We start from the raw sequence: 16,157 nt of genomic DNA on the forward strand, positions 1-16,157 counted from the left end.
ACCCATGTTAAGAACTGCTGCCTTACAGAAATATGTGTTCAGGGATTAATCAATAATGAACTTGATCAATAAATTGGCAGAATTTGCTTGGTAGATTTCTTGCTAGACCATGATGAGGCAGCATGAAAATACTAGGCTCATGAGGCCTTAGAATGTCAGTGTTAGGAATAAGGAAAGAAGGGAAGAAATGGAGTGCCAAAGAAACACTTTAACTATTTTGTTTAGGATGGAAATTGTACTCAAGAAAAATAAAAAGAAGAAAATTATTTTTCCTCCTTATTCTCCATCCCTTGGATAACTAATAACCCCCTATACTCAGAATTTTGAACTTAACCTAATTTTATTAATTTAGTAGGCTAAAGGAGTATTCTGGGAACTTAACTTACACATTAATAATGTCATTTCTATGGGATCCTTCATAAAAGTTCTACTTCAGTGCTTTATCATGGCATGAGGTTGATTTTAGTTTCTCCAGAGTTATGCCTGTGGAGCAAAAACATTGACATATTCCAAAATGTTGAAAAAAGCTTTGAATAACTTCCCAGAAGCCAACTGTGTGTATTTCCCAAGACCTACCTAAATAAGTTAAAGGCTCATCCCCTGTAGACTGGCCACTAGGTGATGGATCCATTAGCTATAGCAATCCACAGAAGAAAAGTAAAGAAAAATAAAGTTCAGTTCCTTTTGTTTCTGCATTAATCATGGCAAAGTAACAGTACAGGACAAATTATTTTAAGAATATAGTTTTAAGACCATCTTATATCTTAATTTAACTCATGGCATTCTAAATACAACCTCCATTGGTCCATTAACCAATAAGTTGACATTCTACTAGAGTAATTGAATCACATCCATATTGGCATTCTTCTTATATATGGAAACAAAGAACATAAGGATGTTGCAATTAATTGTATGAATAACTCACAGGTTCTCCTTAGAGATGCAAAAAAAAAAAAAAAAAAGAAGTTGCTTTGCTCATATGCAATAAAAAGCACCATTTTATTAAACACTTGGACATTTCATAATGCAGTACTTATGGTGAATATCTTTCAAAGTAGTTTATATACTACCATCTGTTGGAGAAGATAAGGGAGCAAAGAAATTCTATAAAGAACTGAAGAAGACCATTCAGGAAAAAACAAAAACAGTAAACTTGAATATTTATCCTCAGGGCATAAATGTAGAGTTGGAAGGGGCCTTAGAGATAATTTAATCCAAATCTTTTATTTTACAGTTGAGGAAATTGAGGCACAGGGAAAGTTAAGTGATTCTCCAACTATCACACTGAAAGTAAATGACAGAACTTTATTATATTACTTTGTAATGCTAAAAATCCATGTTCTATAGGAAATCTTTATCAATCCCACTTAAATCTAGTGCCTTCTCCTTGTTTAATATTATTTTCTAGTTATTATATATATAACTTGTTTCTTTGGGTATGTATGCACATATATACATATATACATACACACATGCATACATATATACACATGTGTATTTGTTGTTGTTTGTTTCTCTCCCATTAGTTTATAAAGCTTCAAGGCAAAGACTATTTTTCTATCTCCAGAATTTAGCACAATACCTGACTCATAGCTGGCACTTAATAAATGTTTATTAATTAATAGATTGATATATCAATCAGCAAAAATCATTTAAACATTTTATGTAGTCAATGTGGCTGAAAGGATGGAGTTTCCAAAGAAAGACATGCAAATAATGATCACATCCATGATCTGTGTCAAAAGCAAGGCTCTTGAAACTGAAATCTGGGAAAAGTCTCCTTCAAAATGTAATTTTTTGAGCTGAGTCATAAAGGATGTAAGAAATTTGAAGAATCAGTTTTTGAGGAGGGGGAACATTCCAGACTTGGGGATAATTTGGGCAAAAAGAAGTGAGCAAGATGCTATGTATAAGAAGTAATGGGCAGATTATTGAAACTAGATTGTACAATGTATAGAAGGGAAGAAAGCTAGGGAGCAGGTTGTGAGGCTCTTCAAATACCAAATGGAGAAGTTATATGTTTGAGCTTAGAGATTATAGGGAGGCATCAGAGTTTATAGAGTATGATGATATGATTAAACCTACATCATAAGCATATTTCTTTGGTTACTGTGTGGAGGAAGCAAAGAGATGGGGAGATTTGGGGTAGGAGACTGATTAGAAATTTACATGATAACTATTATATATGTAAAAGGAATAGCAAGTTGTACATAATACATTTGCAGTTTCATGTGCAATCATCTTTTTTATTATACTATTTTATGGAAGTGCTTATTTTAGTCCATAAATTAAAAAGAAAATAACCAAAAAGAAAATAAAAAAGAAAACTAGTGTAATAGTCCTGGTGAAGGATAATGAAGACCTGAATTAGCGGTGTGTCTGCATAAGCGAGAGAAGGTAGAAATGACAATATTTGGCAACATATATTGGACATGAGTTGGATGAATAAGAGTGAGAAGTTAAGAATGTTATGAAGGTTATGAGTCTGTTTCATTATGACTTCTACAAAGTGTTATGTGATTTCATAGGGTAAGGACATCTCTTAGGAGGAATTAAGGAAGATTTCCAGAAGTCTTTTTTCTAGATTTAGCAGAATTGGGGACTAATTTTTTGAGTGAGGACATTATATGTAGAAGGAATGACATAAGCAAATACAGTCAACTTGGGAAAGAATGGATATGTTCCAGGAAGAGTGAATAATTCATTTTACCAGAAGAGGTAAGTAAAGGTTTGAGTGAAGGGTAAGGCAAGAAAATGAAGTCTATACCCCAGCATAATGACCCTTTTCATAGTCATATCATTGGGAAATTAGAAGGGCTTTCAATGACAATCTATTCTACATACCAAAGAAACCCCCACTATAACATATATAAAAATGGTAATCCAGATTCTATTTGAAGAATTCCAAGTAAAAGGAGAACACCACCTCCAGGCATCCTACTCTGTTTAGGACAGCTTGAATTGTTGGGAAGTGGAGTGTGTGTGTGTGTGTGTGTGTGTGTGTGTGTGTGTGTTTCCTGATATCAAACCTATTTTGTTCTCTTAGCAATTTCTATCAATCATTCCTTTTAATTTTTCCTTTTCCACCTGCCAGCCCTTTCAGTACTTGAATGCAGATACTGTTTGACCAATACCAACACTATCTACTCTTCTTCAGGTGAAATATGCCTGGTATCTTCAGGCAATCTTCATATGGACTCAAGTACCTCCACCATATTACCACCATATTAATTTTCCTCCTCTGAATAACGCCCTCACTTTGAATATCAAGCTAATAATTTGGGGTGTTATTTAATAGACAATAGGGAGACTGTGAAGATTTTAATGACAGACTGATATGGTCAGAATTATACACAAGGAAGAATACTTCTGCAAAAAATTTGTAGGATGGTTTGGAAAGAAAGAGAACAAAAATAGTTATTAGCTTGCAGGTTACAGCAGTTCATTCAAAAAATATAACCAAAGCTAGAACTAGCATGTTGGAAAAGGAGATACAAAGGAAGATATATGTATGGGAAAAGATATATGTGTACTTATGTGTGTATATTACATATATACATATATATACTCAACAGAATATAAGCATTATAAAGGCAAGAACTATTTATGAAAAGGAGTTGCTTTAATCAAGGGGATGGGAAAGATAATGAATATTGGGTTTGAGTATATATTAAACATTTAAGAAAAAGTTGACTTGTGTGAACCTAAGGGTTAAATTGAGAACCAGGTAAAATTAATCTCTTTTTCTGACTGATGGGTATAACTTTAATGTGCTTATGGGATTTCTCTGTCTGTCTGTCTCCCTCTCCCTTATCACACATCCTCAGGCAAAATAGATATCAATGCCAATAGGAATGTGTGTAGGTGGAGCACCAGAGAACCTGCTCTAATTTGCAAACTAGAAGGATAGTGGTTCTTTTAACAAAAACAGAGGAATAGGAAAGTCCAAAAGAGGAAATGGTAGTTTAGGCAGAGTGAGAAAATGAGTTCATTTGGGGACATCTTGATTTTGAGATGTCTATGTGGCAGTGATGGAAGAATAGAACTCAGAAGAGGGATTGTATCTAAAAATACAAATTCTTCCAAAAGTCTTTTGTCATTAGCCTAGGGATGACAATTAAACTCATAGGATCTTATAAATTATTGAGAGTATATATAAGAAGAAATATACTAAGATAGAACCTTGGGGTATATTCACAGTTAGAGAGTGGAGTATGAATGATAAGACAACAACAGATAGAGGGCAGAAGTATCTAGACATATAAGAAAATCAAGAAAACATGATCAGGAAAATACATAGCAAGGAAAGAACTCGAGATGAGAATAGGGTCAACAGAATCTAGAGAAGTAATACTATGGAAAAGCCATCAGATTTTGCAGTTAAAAGAATAAACCAATCTCATTTGAATGATGAAGCTAAACATCAGGTTTCAATGTGTGAGGTGAATGAAGTGAGAGGAATGAAAGTAAAGTTAATGTGTATAGGCAATTTTTATTTATTTTTTTTCTTGCTTATTACTATCATTATTTTTGCTGAGAAAGAGATGAGAGATATATGATGGTAGTTTGAAAAGATGGCGAGGTTTAGTCAGACATTTTAACTATAGGGAAGACAGATATATTTTAGGCAATAAGGAAGTAACCAGTAGCTAGAGAAAAACTGAAGAGGAGAGAGAAGAAAAAAAAAAAAAAAAAAAAAAGAAGCAAGAGAAGAGAGGAGATATAGATAGACACAGAGAGAGATACAGATACATGGAGAGAAAGACAGACAGAGAAACACACACGGGAAATCAGAGAAACAAAAGAGATGGAAACACGGAAATAGGAAGACAGAGATAGAGAGAGATGGAGAAGAGAGGAGGTAAGGGTCAGGCTGAAGAATAAATTTGGGAGGAATAAGGCATTAGGAAAGATAGATTGATAAGCTATGATCAGATACAGGATTTTCAGAATTTTTTTATAATGGAAATCAATTTGTGGGTAATGGTATGATAATAGTATGACCATTACAATCTATAATTGACAATAGGAGTAGATCATAGTAATGATGTAGATTGAAAAACTGAGAGTTTAGGATATTTAAAAGCATAATGACATGCATGTTACAGTCTATTAACATAAGGACAAGAGTTGGGGTGGAAAAGGGAGACTGTGAGCTGGGAACTGAAATCCTAGAGAAAGAAAAGAGAATAACATGAGGGTTAGTAGATAATAGTCACTAGAATTGGGATTGGGTGATAAAATTGAAATGTTGAGTCTAAAAATAGTATGGGTTAAGTGATGTAGGCAGAGTGAGTATTTGGAAATGGCAATGAGAAGAAAATAGTATTCTTACTTACCATTCAGGGTTAGTAGGTTGTTGGTGTTACAGAAAATTCAAACAATACTAGAAAATATTTCCAAGGATGCAGTACTATCCAGAGTGATATAGATTCTCTGACTGCCACAAAATAGAAGAACAATGAGAGGAAGAAGTCCAAAATGAAAGTAAATCTGTTAATTATGGAATGGGAGTTGTAAAGATAGGCAGTGCTGTAGTGGGTCAATGGAGAGCTAGTGTTGAAGCAGACAGGGAAAAAAGAATGTATTTTTTGTAGGGGTGAGGGTGGGAATAAGGGGCAGTTAGTTTATTTTTAGCCAGTCCAGAATTTAATAATATTAAAAGGAAGTAGCTAACAATGGCGGGGGGGGGGGGGGGGGGGGGGAGGAGAACTATAGGAGCAAAGTAAAAATATTTTCTCACAAGATTTCATCTTTGTGGTCATAGGGTCTAGGGTTCCACTTGGTGGTCAAGATACATTGGACCTTCTCTCAGTGGAAGAGCAAAAGAGCCTTTTAACTATGCTAGGCTTCTGCTGAGTAGTTGCATGGTTTGACTATAGTCATCCTCTCCTTCCAACATTAGAGAAAGTCCATGGTTAATTGCCTCTATTGGGGAATTAGTGATCATGAGAGTTTAGATTATAGGAAAGAAAGAATTCCTTCATCTGTACTAAGATTTCTGGGTCAGTTCTGGAAAGGAACTATTTTCCTGGGATGTTCACAGGTCAGTAAGATTGAAAGTCTAGAACAGTTTTCATAAAAGAGGTTCTAATGCCCATGTTATTATTTTTAATGATACATTTTGTTTTTATATCACAAACATTTACAGATATTCCCTTCCCTCTTAAGTGAATTTTACCTTATAGAAGGAAAAAAATATTAAATAACATTGACCATTTTGAGCACTATATACGACATTCTATATCCATAGGCCCTCGCCTTTCCAATGAAAGGTTGGAGATAAGCCTAATGATGTTTTAACCTTTGAAATCCTCAGCACCTCTCTCATAATAAGAGCTATCCAAAATGGAATGGTTTCTTGGGGAGATAGTAGATTTCCTGTCATTATAGTTCTTCAATGATCAGTCCAGAGCAGGGGTCCTCAAACTATGGCCTACGGCAGCTGAGGACAATTATTCCCCTCTCCCAGGGCTATGAAGTTTCTTTATTTAAAGGCCCACAAAACAAAGTTCTTGTTTTTACTATAGTCCGGCCCTCCAACAGTCTGAGGGACAGTGAACTTGGCCCCCTATTTAAAAGTTTGAGGACTCCTGGTCCAGAGGGAATATCGTCCCCTACCTACTCCCCCTCCCCGCCCAGGGTGACATTAAACTAGAGGCTACTAGGGTCCTTTATACCTGTTAGATTGTACAATTTTCCAGTAGGAGTTTTAGGGATCCAGAGTGCAGGATATCACATTTCTACACTTCTCTACTCTGGAAGCCAGCTTGTATTGGGGAGGTGGTCCCTGCTACCTACAAGTCATAATCTGCCTGTCATAGACATGCAGACAAAAGTTTGTCATCTGTCACAGATGAAACCATTTTTCCTTGTAATCCATCCATTGACTCAGAGGTTCTGGGTTCCCCTGGGAAGTGTCACAGAACTACATGACATACCTGAGTGCACAGTTTTGCTTCCATAGTTCTGAGTTAGTTGTGTGTGTGTGTGTGTGTGTGTGTGTGTGTGTGTTTGTAGAGATGAGAGGAATGAGGAGGGTAGGAAATATAGCTAAAAATAATAAAGGTACTTTGTATAATGACCCTTTGAAAGGAATGGACTTGGAAGCAGCCATGATTCTGAAAAGGGGTCACTTTATACATCATCCTGAATCCCTCAGCGAATCCATTGCTACCTTATAATTTTTAAAAGTCTTCTACCTCCAAAAGGGCAGCTTCCCTATACCATCTTTATAGCTTAACTCTAGTGGAACTGGAGGGAATTGCTTAGAATAATATTCAGGGGTCTCTAATCACAGTCTCCAATATATCTTGCTAGCCTGAGAAAGAAAGTAAGGGGGGGAGAGAGAGCAAGTAAGAGACAAGTCTCAGTTTGTTTATTCTGTGTTTTAATAATTGGCTGATTAAGTTCCATTTTTATTTGGTTTCACTGGCAATCAGATAGAGAGCTGTAATATCCACTCACACCTTGTAATTACCATTAATTTCTTCCCTTTACTCTGCACAGTCAGGACAAGGTTGGCAGAGGAAGCCATGGGAGAATGAGTGAATCAGACTGGAGTAAAAATGCATATTCATGAAGCCAAGCAAGCAGAGACTCTGAAGAGAGCTGAAGCTGATGGGGAGGGCAGGAAGGGAAGGAAGGCTGAGAGATGGAAAGGGGGAAAAATACCTTGAATTGGAGACAAAGGGAAATGGAGGAAAATGTTGAAGTCAGCACAACAGCCTTGCTAGCTTAATTACCATAATGATGTAAAATAGTCCAATCAGCAATCTGGGGCTAATCTTTCATGTATTACAGGTCTCTCCTTCAGAAAGCTCCACAGCTTAAATGCATTTTTAATGAAGATATTCGAGGCAAGCAGATAATTTCCCACTCTTTACAGGAGGGAATCAGAGCACATTAAATGGGCTGTTCCCCTTCCCTTTGGCTGCCCAGAGTTCTTGCTCTGACTAGCTCAGGGGAGTGATTGTCTTCCATGATGTGTCACTCAAACCCTGCTTCTCCTCATGAAGCAGCTGAGAAACTCTGAGACTAGAGCGAGCGCTGAACAATTTTTAGGTTTTCAGACTGGAATCCAGTGATCTGGTGTCTCCTGGCCATCGGATTTTCCTTGTGACCCACAGAAACCTAGTTTCCTCAACTGGAAACAGGAGGAAAAGAGAGGCAGACAGACACATGCATACACATAGACACATACACAGACAGACACAGAGATAGAGATAAAAAGTATTGAAGAGACAGAGATGGATGGACAGATTAAGACAAAGAAAGAAACAGAGACAAGAGACAGAGATAGAGGCAGAGATACACGAAAGCAGAGTCCTCAGTGGTCCACCCTGTCCCATCTGGCATCAGATTCATCAGCCTTGGCTTGACTATGCGATTCTCTCAGTCCAGATGCTGCTGGGACTCTTTCTGCCTCTATGCTATGACTTCATAATGCATTTGAACCATTTACCTGGGAAACTTAATTCATTTTCCAGCCAGCATGGTACTAAGGAGGTCTCTGGGCCATGGGTAACCTTCCTCCAGCCAGAAGAGACCTCTCCCATGATTCTTGCCTTCATTGATTCACTGAGTCCCCCTCCACAATTAGACTATATAGTATGGGATAAAGTTGATTTGATTAGTATGTGCAGCCTTTTCTTTGTTCCATTGTTTTCTTGTCCAGATGTCTAAATGGTTATCGATCAACAAGTATTTATTAAGCATTTTCTATGTGCCAGGCTCTGTGCTAAGGAATGGATCGGAAAGAAAGAATTTTCTGAAAGAAATGACATTTTAGTGAAGGGGTAGCATATAAGGAATTAGGTTCCCACAAAATATATACAGAGTGTATAACAGGGGTCCTCAAACTACGGCCAGCGGGCCAGATGTGGCACCTGAGGATGTTTATCCCCCTCACCCAGGGCTAATGAAGTTTCTTTATTTAAAGTCCCACAAAACAAGTTTTTGTTTTTACTATAGTCTGGCCCTCCAACTGTCTGAGGGACAGTGAACTGGCCTCCTATTTAAAAAGTTTGAGGACCCTTGGAGAAGGTCAGTCTGTGAGCAGAAGGGAAGGGAAGGGACCACTGCCCAAGACTTTTTGCAGTAGGTAGACTATTGGAAGATTCTTGAAGCAATCTGGAGAAACTAAAAGGGAGAGAAGATTCTATAGAGAGGAGTCACATAACATAAAGATATTGGAATGAGAGTGAGAGATGGAGGGCCATGTTTGAGGTATAAGAAGTAGGGTATTATCACCAGATTGTAGTGTGTGGAATAGCAAAAAGAGTTAGAAGACTAGAAAAGTATTACTACAATCACTTCTTGTTAATGGGGTTTGGGGCTTGTTTGAGGATCACCTAAGGAGGCAAGGTGATATGGAAGCATGTGATGTAAGACCTGCTTGAGTTACCAAGTATTATTATTTCCTTCTCATTCACTGACATTATAGAGGCTATTTGGTATTGTATAAATAATGCTCATGTCCATCATAAAGGCTTGAGGTAAAATTCTTCCTATGGTACTTATTAGCTGCATGACTATAGGTAAATCATTAAGTCTCTATGTGAATTTGGCAACTCCCTAGAACTTATTGTTAGAATGGAGGGTGATTTGCACTGATGGAGGGAGTTCCCCATCAAAATTTCCCTTTGATGTTGAAATTATAGCTTCTTGGTGTACTCATTTACTCCTATGATATCCCTAAGAGCTCTCAGTGTCACTAGTATAAACTATTAACAAAGAACCATTATGATACCTTTCTAGTCTTCTTACACTTTATACTCTCACATACTACAATCTGGCAATGCTGCCTCAAACATGTCACTTCCTCTCTCCTTCCAGTATCTTTACATTCCTCCTCAGAAAGTGCTATGAACTTCAGAGTCATCCAAGGAAATGACCTCTATCCTAATGATAATACATTGGCATAGATCTCAATATATTGGAATAGGGCATGTAGAATTCAAGGGTTAAAAGTTTCTAGAGCCCACTGGACTTAAAAGGATGAATATATATATATATATATATATATATATATATATATATATTTGTGAAGATGAAATTCCTTGATTTCATTATAATTAGTGTTTGAAATTCTAACTAGTTATTTATAAGACACCTATAACTGAGTTACATAAGCATTTGGCAACCTGATTAGGTTAATTTTAAATAACCACAGGAGGGAAACGCATGTTTTTTTATTGTCTATTTCTATAGCTTGGCTGCATGATAATGTGGTAGGCAGGAAGTTATTTTTCTTTTGTTTGTTTTTTTTTTCTTTTAACTGAGTTACAGCTCTCTTGTGTGAGTAGAGCAGAAAAAATTTAGGTGAAGGAGATTGACAGAGATAACAGGATCACTTTTCTATTTTTCTATTGCCCAGGAGGAATGAAGAAAGGGGAAGTGCTGAGATTTCAATTGTAATGAAATATTCACTAGAACTGTCCCTATGTGAAAGTTGTGGAAACTTCTCTGTAGATTTGTGAAGATGTTATATATGACATTGTTAGTGAATTAACTATTTTGATCCTTTTTTAATCTATAAAGTAAAAGGACTTGTATTAGGTTCCGTTCTCTCTCTAACATCTAACAAGCTATGATTCTAGTCTCTTCTTATGAATGGTTTCACAGAACCAAAGAACCCCCAAATTGTGAGGGAATGCGAATGTATTCAAGTTCAACCTATGCTCAAAACATAATTATATTTTATTTTATCTCATACAAATCTGCTAACTACTCCTTGAAGACTTCCAGCATTAGGAGACTCACTATATCCCATGGCAGCCCATTTAATCTTTGGACAGCTCTAATTGTTAGGAAATTATATTGAGTTACACTCAACCTCTTTGTAACCTCCACTCATTAATCCTAGTCATGCCCTCTGGGGAAAAAATCAGAACATGTCTAAACCCTCTTTAACCTGATGGTTGTTAAAATATTTCAGAACTTTTCAAATGTCCTTCCTGAATGTTTTCTTCTTTTCCAGGTTAAGCATTCTCATTTCTTTCAATCAGTCCATATATGCCATGATTTCGAGTCACCTCACAATCCTGGCCACCTTTCTGTATGGATATGTCAGCTCATCAATGATCCATCTAAAATTAGTTACTCAAAATTGGACATAATGCTCCAGATGGGATCTGATCAGAATGGAGCTGAGTGGGACCATTGCTTCTTTTTTTCTGGCCAGCCAATTTCCATTCAGGTCATCTCTGGTTGCAGCAGCTTTGTTTATTTTGTTTTGACTGCCACTGGTTCATATTGAGCATGAAGTTCATTAGAAATCCTAAGTTTTTCTCACACAAATTTCTATCTTATCATATATTTCTACCTTTCTACCTTCACAGTTGCATTTGGGAACCTAAGTGATGAACTTTCTATTATGCTTATGAAATTTCATTTTCTTAGATTTATCACATAAAAAGAGGCTCTTGAGTTATTTTTTTGAATTTCTATTCTATCATCCAGTATATTCTTATCTATCAATCACAGCTTCATGTCACCTGAAAAATTTCATAATCATGACATTTAGACTACCACCATCCAAGTCATTAATAAAAATGTTGAATAGTTCAAGGCCAAGGACCATAGCCTTTTGTCACTCCCATAGACACCTCTCTTCAGGATGATGAATCAATCCGTTAATTGACACTTTAGCTATAGTTGTTCAACCAACTATGAATTCATTTAACTAGGCTTTCATTGGTACTGTATTTCTTTATCTCACAAAGCTACCATGAGGAACTGTGTAAGATGAGAATTTACTGAAATCAAGATATACCACATCATTTAGTATTCCCCTCATCTACCAGTCTGATAGCTATACAAAAATAAAAAAAGATAAATGAAGACATAACTTGTTCTTGGTGAACTCAAAGTCAACTTGTGCTCATTCGTTCCTGTGATTTTAAGATGACATAGAGGTGACCTTACTTTGTTCCTATGATTTCCACATTTCCCAGTTTTTCCTTGTTAGTTGAATTTGGTTGAGAACAAAAGTTCCTTTTGTTTTTTCTTCCTGCTGAGAAATAAAATTTCCCTCAAAGAAAATCAAAAACTTTTCAGGGTCAAATTTTAGAATCCATCTTCTCATGAATAATGGGATAATGCACATCTTATATCTGTCCCATTTTATTCCCTTCATTAGGAAAAATCCTAATAGTAACTGTTACTTAGCTATTATAAAATAGAATCCTGAACTTAACATCTGGACCATCCCAGTTGAATCCAGATTTAGATACTTCTAGCTCTTTGTCCATATATTAGAAATGATAGAATTCCACCAATATTTTTTGAACAAGGGAGTAACATGGACACACCTTCAGTTTAAGAGTATGTCTTTGGCAGTTGTATGAAAGGGTTGTAAGAAGGAAGGAGTTGGCTGCTGGGCAACCAATTAGAAGATTCTGCAATGATATAGATGAGAAGTGACAAATGAACAGACAGGGGTGAATGCAAGATATATTGAAGAGATGGTAACAATAAGACTTGTCAACTGATTGAATCAATCTATCAAAGAATATTTATTAAGACAGCCATATCCCAGACACTGTCCCTATGAAGGAATTGTCTTGTTTGCTTGGGATATAGTCAAAAGATTGCTAGACTTCAAATCTGAAAGAACTGACTTTAAATCTTGCTTCATATCTTACTAGCTGTGTGACTTCAAGTAAGACTTTTTAACCTCTCTCAGCATCAATTTCTTCATCTATAAAATGGGAATAAATAGTATTATCAGTTGTCATGAAAATAAAATGACATATGTAAAGCATTTTATAAACTTTAAAATATCATATAAATTATATCTATCCATCCATCTATCTTTAGCTAGTATTGTACAGTGTGGAAAATGCTTTATATACATTATTTCATTTGGTTCTACAACAACTCTCTGAAGTAATACTAAGATATTACTATCTCCATTGCATAGATAAGGGAAAATGTAGTTCAGAACAGTTAAAGAGTCCCAAACTATCTTGTATTTAACTACATTATATATAGACTCATCTTCTTTAAAAATTTGTTTTATATTTTTTGATTATACATATATATTAACTTTTTAAATAAACATTTATTTATGAATTATGTTGGAAGAGAAAAATCAGAACAAAAGGGAATAACCATGAGAGGAAAAAACAGAAAAAAGAAGTGAACATATCATCTATTGATTTACATTCAATATCCATAGTTCTTTTTTTGGATGCAGATATTGTTTTCTATCCAAAGTTTATTGGGATTGCTTTGTATCACTGAAGCACTGAGAAGAACCAAGTCTTTCATACTTGATCATTGAACATTCTTGCTGTTACTGTGTACAATGTATTCCTGATTCTGTTTGTTTCACTCAGCATCAGTTATCTTTCCAGGCCTTTCTAAAATCAATTTTTGCATCTTTTTTATAGAACAATAAAATTCCATTATTTTCATATACCACCAGTTGTTCAAGCCATTCTCCAACTGATAGGTATATATTCATTTTCCAATTCTTTGCTACTACAAAAAAAGCTGCTACAAACATTTTTGCACATGTGGGTCCTTTTGCCTTCTTTATGATTTCCTTGGGATAGAGACCCAGAAATGGCACTGCTAGGTCAAAGGATGTGCACAGTTTTATAGCCCTAGATGAACATAGTTCCATATTCGTCTTCAGAATGGTTGGATCATTTTCCAACTCCACCAACAATGCATTAGTGTCCCAGTTTTCCCTCATCCCCTCCAACATTTATAATTATCTTTTCTTGTCATTTTAGCTAATCTGAGAGGTATTAGGGTGGTATCTTAGACTCATCTTCTTGAGTTAATATGCTGTCACAGACACTCACTAGCTGCGTGACCCCAGACAAGTCACTTAACGTTTGCCTCCCTTTCCTCATCTGTAAAATGAGCTGGAGAAAGAATTGGCAAACTTCTCCATTACCTTTGCCAAGAAAACCCCAAACACAGTCACAAAGAGTCAGATGCAATTGAAAAATTAAGAACAAAAATCTCAATTTAGAAAAGCCCTCTTATTTTTCTCATGAATAATGGACACATTATGTCTTCTGTCCATATGTAAGAAAGAAAAATTAGAAATGGTATTTTAAAAAGTCATATTTATATAGCTCTTGAAGGTTTCCTTTTTTCCTTTTCTCTCAAAAAGACATTTGGCATAAGTACCATCTTAAAAATAATATCATCTTTCCTTTGCAGATACTTAACTGAGGCTCAGAAATATTAGATGACCTGCCTAACACCACACAGCTGGTGTGTATCAGCTAGGATTGTAACCCAGATTGCTGGACTCTAAACCCAGCTTTCTCTCCACTAACCCATGCTGCCTCTTAGAGATTATGAAGATCAGCCTTTAGTTGATTCACCTCACACTTAGAACACCTTGCTCCAGTCTCATTGGAATTTCAACCTTGGCATCCAATATACACCTCTTAAAAAGTTGGGAACCTTTGTTCTCAACCAAATTCAACTAACAAGGAAAAACCGGGAACTGTGGAAATCATAGGAATAAAATAAGGTCACCTCCATGGCATTTTAAATTCACAGGAACCAATGAGCACAAGTTGACTTTGAGTTCACCAAGAATAATTTGAATGGGAGTTCAAATCCTTCTTTAAACACTTACTAGCATGATCCTGAGCAAGTCACTTTCTTCATCTATAAATGAGGACAATATTAACACTTAAAATGAGACAATATGGTAAATATTAACATGCCATAATAATACTAGTTATTATTGTTGTTGTTAAAATATTATACATGTGGTCTTGGATGCAGAATCATTAATCATGTTACCAAAATTCTTCTGAGATAAGGAGGAAACATGGGGATAAGGTATGGTAACCATGAATAACTATGAACAAAAGAAAGTAAAGGGAAATACTTATTTTAACAAGAGGTATAAAAACTTAAGCCAGAAAAAAACAGCCCTCCAGATATATGTGTATGAGAATATATATTATATATATACATATATATGCATGTATATCAGTATATTATAGTGTTATTATTTGTAACCACACCCCCATGACTTGGAAGGGGAAAGGGAGAGATGCAGCTTGTCTAAAAATAAACAAATACAAAATATGTACAAGACTATATACAAAATACTTTCAAGGAGACAGTACTAACAACTGGGGCATGGTGGTTTGGGGGCCAAGGAAAGATCAGATAAAACCTTGTGAAAGAAGTGATGCCTTAACTGTCCTTTGAAGGAAACCAAGGATTCTCCATCATGGAATTGAAATGAAGAGGAATTATTTTCCCTGGGTATGGTATGGAGGAGCCCCTGACTCTTTGAAGGACTGAGCCAACAGAATGGTAGTGCCTTAAGGATAAGAAGTATCCATTTATGAATTTGTATTTCCACTAACTGAAATAGTACCTAGTATATAGAGTGTGTGTGTGTGTGTGAAGATATAACATGCATTATTGTCATTCAGTTGTTTTCAGTACTATATGACTCTTGATGATCCCATTTTTGTTTGTTTGTTTGTTTTGTTTTGTTTTGGCAAAGATGTTGAAATAGCTTACTATTTATTTCTCCAGTTCATTTTACAGTTGAGGAAATTGAGACAAATAAGGTTAAATGACCTGTTCAGTAAATAAATGTCCAAGGCCAGATTTGAACTCCAGAAAATGTCTAACTCCAGACTCAGCACTCTATCCACTCTATCCAGCCTCCTAGCTTTCCTGGACTCATGAAAATCTGCATTCAAATTCAACTTCAGATATTTTCTAGCTGTATGATTCTGGGCCAGTCACTTACCCTCTGTTTGCCTCAGTTTCCTCAACTGTGAAATGGTGATAATAATAGTAATTACTTTCCATGGTAGTTGTGAGGATTAATTGAGATTAAATAAAATTAATTTAATTATAAAGAGTTTAGTACAATATGTGGCATATATTAAACAACTATATAAATGTTAGTAATTGTTATTGATATTGTTTTTGTTCTTATTATTCTTTTGATATAAACCTAAGTTTTCCAAATTTCAACATTACTTCTTTTCACAATTCATATTTCCATTTTCAATGTTTTAGATGGAAGGTCATCTCCTTTGCTCTCTTAGTCATAATAGTAGCTATCCAGAAAGCACTTCTGTGTTAAACTTATATTCTTCCTGGTCATGGAAAAGGCTTAGGGTGGAATAGTCTTTTACACACCACAG

At 35.7% G+C, this 16,157-nt stretch overlaps 1 protein-coding gene and 1 long non-coding RNA gene across 4 annotated transcripts in view; one reads left to right on the top strand and one right to left on the bottom strand.

Moving 5' to 3' along the window:
- The window catches only part of LOC116423000, an 11,125-nt gene extending 4,185 nt beyond the window's left edge, over positions 1 to 6,940 (bottom strand). The window contains exons 1-3 of the long non-coding RNA XR_004233489.1: positions 6,681 to 6,940; positions 577 to 634; positions 387 to 483 (exon numbers count right to left, since the gene is read on the bottom strand). This is a non-coding gene — a long non-coding RNA (uncharacterized LOC116423000). The remainder of the gene's footprint in view (positions 1 to 386; positions 484 to 576; positions 635 to 6,680) is intronic.
- Positions 1 to 16,157, top strand: part of OPCML (opioid binding protein/cell adhesion molecule like) — a 1,459,533-nt gene that overhangs the window by 921,987 nt on the left and 521,389 nt on the right. The gene's annotated exons all lie outside the window — the stretch shown is intronic.

This window comes from Sarcophilus harrisii, chromosome 3 (genome assembly GCF_902635505.1).
Source record: "Sarcophilus harrisii chromosome 3, mSarHar1.11, whole genome shotgun sequence".
NCBI lineage: Eukaryota > Metazoa > Chordata > Mammalia > Dasyuromorphia > Dasyuridae > Sarcophilus > Sarcophilus harrisii.